General features: G+C 42.8%; 1 pseudogene across 1 annotated transcript; it reads right to left on the reverse strand.

Moving 5' to 3' along the window:
• Positions 1–518: 518 nt before the first annotated feature.
• On the reverse strand, positions 519–1,313 carry LOC110327106 (annotated as a pseudogene). The gene has a single exon (XR_002380807.2). The product of XR_002380807.2 is annotated as a jupiter microtubule associated homolog 2 pseudogene (transcript).
• Between the last annotated feature and the right edge of the window lie 1,465 nt (positions 1,314–2,778).

Consider the following 2,778-nt stretch of genomic DNA (forward strand, 5'->3'; position numbering starts at 1 on the left):
GGGGGAGGTCATGGGACAACTCAGAGGATCGATGAGTTAGAAATAAAATAAGATAAAATAAAAACAAAAACCCTAAACTTCCACCCAGGACAAGAGTGAAAATAATGGGTTGATTTACTGTTGACTGCAACCAAAAGGAGCAACCATGTTTCAATACTATAAGGTGACATATTGGGAGGAGGAGACATTAGGGTTCAGAGGTATCTCAGAGGTGGAAGCATTTAGTGATAGCCATTTCCTGAAAGTAAAGGCTTCATGTGGTCTCTACTTTGTCTTTAAGAATTTCTGTTTATGTATCTCGTCCATCCTACAGTGAGGGCATAGGTGGTCTGTGTTGTTTCTCAACCAAATCATTCTTAGATGCTCAACAGCCAGCAAACTGCTGATCCAAGGACAAGATAAACCCTAGCATCCTTCTGCTAATGGGTCCCAGTTCTTCTGCCTTCCCCAGAATTTTACAGATCTGTTTCACAGAGAGCAAACTAACAAGGAAGGAGGAGCCAGAACACCCCAGTTTATCACCGCAGATTTATATCTTGGCAGTCTAGAAGGCTAGAGCTCTTCCAATGACAACAAGGCCTATGAGCAGCCAATCCCACATGCATGACAAACCCTCTCCCACCCCCAACTCATTCGGGTTAAAGGAAACACTAACATTCAATACCCGGTCTCTGAGTGTCCAATCTAGTTACAGGCAGAGCAGGAATCTCTCAATAGAAGGAGATGCTGGATTTGCCTCCTGGTGGGTTCAGGACTTTGTTATGGGAGCGAGGTCTTGGCCCCAGTCTGGGCTCATGATTGTCGACTGTAGGTGTTGGCTCCGGCTTCTTTGCACGCTCTCCCCTGGGTGTGGCTTTTGTTGCAGCATTCAGGTCAGATTTAGAGTCTTCGCCTTCACACAGCAAAACATGATCCTTGGGCTTGTTTGGGTGTGCCAGAGGTGCAGTGGCAGTGATAGGGGACCCAAATATGTCACTGGTCTTCCCACCGGGTGGATTCAGACGTTGGCGAGTTTTTACAGGAGTCGATTCATCAAAAATCCCACTTCCCTTGCCCCCTGGTGGATTTGTCCTCTTGGGTATATTTTTAGGCTCTTCAGGTGGTCCAAAAATATTAGATGCCATCCTATTAGGTTTGTGTGTTGAAGGAATACGTTCTTCTAGACTTCCAAAAAGATCACTCGATTCTCCTCCTGGGGGCTTCATGGATCTGGAGCCCAACCCACCAGCGTGGCCGTCCATGCCCTGGAACATGTCGACCGTGGCCCCTCACTTCAACAGCTGCCACCGTGAGCTTGCTTCTGTAACCAGGGATTCTCTGAGCACACTCCTGTAACCAGGGACGCTATGAGGTCATTTCCGTAACTAGGAATGAGCTCACTTCTGTAACCAGGGACGCTCTCAGTTTACTTATATCTGTAACCAGGGATTCTGTGAGCTCATTTCTATAGCTTGTAGCACGGCCTCTGACCTTATAGAAAGAGATTTACCTCTGACATACAGATTCCTAACGAATATTTGCTGGTTAGACTAATGGAAGGTTATCATGTTCCTTCCCAAACAATTGGTAAAAAGGGGTAGTCGTCACATTTGGGTGATGGTAGTGTAGATAAACTTATCTTCCTTATTTCACAGCGGAAAGTAAACAGTTCTCTACATACCGAGTAGTTTCAACCGAATTCCTTTAGGAAGGCCAGGTGCCCGTTTTAGAGAACACATAGAACACTGTTCCTGGGTTAGTAAATGTCTCAGTCATTTGTTTTCTCAAGATGAATGAGCTCACTTTATTTATTTGTTTGTTTATTTATTTATTTATTTGGTAAGTGGAGCCATCAAGACTACATCCTCAAGGGACTTCAAGGGACTATTAGAGACTTTTCCACTCCAGCTGATGTTTCACATCAAGCATCCCATGCTCCTCCTAGAATGTCATGCACCTCCCCCACTTTTTTTTTTTAAAGAAAATTCACATTTAACTAAATGGCACATAGTAAAGTTGACAGAACTAATGAGATATCCTGGACTTTTTTCTTTCGAACCACAAAGCACAATGCATTAGATGTGAAGATTACAAATGAAATTTCTAAAGTTTCCTGAAGGGACACAAAGAAAAAAAAATTAGGTAATTGTCCATTAAAGTGTACCTTATTTTCCAGGGTGAATCTTTTAAACGGTCATATGAAGGATACAGATCAAATGGTTTGGATTTGATCAAGACTTCCCAGGGCAAGAAAAAGGTTTTATTTTTAACTCAAGAAAGAAAACAACAGTTCCTGACAAAGACACAATTCAAAAGGTGGAAAGAGGAGCCTGACTTCATAGGTGTGATCACCAGGGAAAGTTCATTCGCTACCTAGAAGGTCAGTTGCTCCAAGGGCAATGTTACTGGATCTAGTCCTTACCATGCTTGACTAGCAACAACAATAGCAGCCCAGTGTCTAACAAGTCATCTTGAAAATTTTGTTTATTTTTCTGAAAGGAATCCAGGATTTCCTGATGAGATCAATGTGGTTTCTAGCATGGTTGCATGTTGCTGCATGTGAAGAGTCAGAGGAATTACATGCTTGTTCTAAGGGAACATTTACAATAACCGTGTTCAATGAGGTTGGCTCTAGACTCTCTTTCATCCTTGCTTCCTTGTGTATTTGCCTCTATAAACATTAGTCTTGACCTTTACACCATGATGCTCTATGAAAGCAGCCAGACACAAAATCCATTTGTATACCTCCACTTATTTGAAATGTCCAGACTAAGCCAGTGTACAGAGAAAGAAAAACAG

This window comes from Mus pahari, chromosome 9, assembly GCF_900095145.1.
Source record: "Mus pahari chromosome 9, PAHARI_EIJ_v1.1, whole genome shotgun sequence".
Classification (NCBI taxonomy): domain Eukaryota; kingdom Metazoa; phylum Chordata; class Mammalia; order Rodentia; family Muridae; genus Mus; species Mus pahari.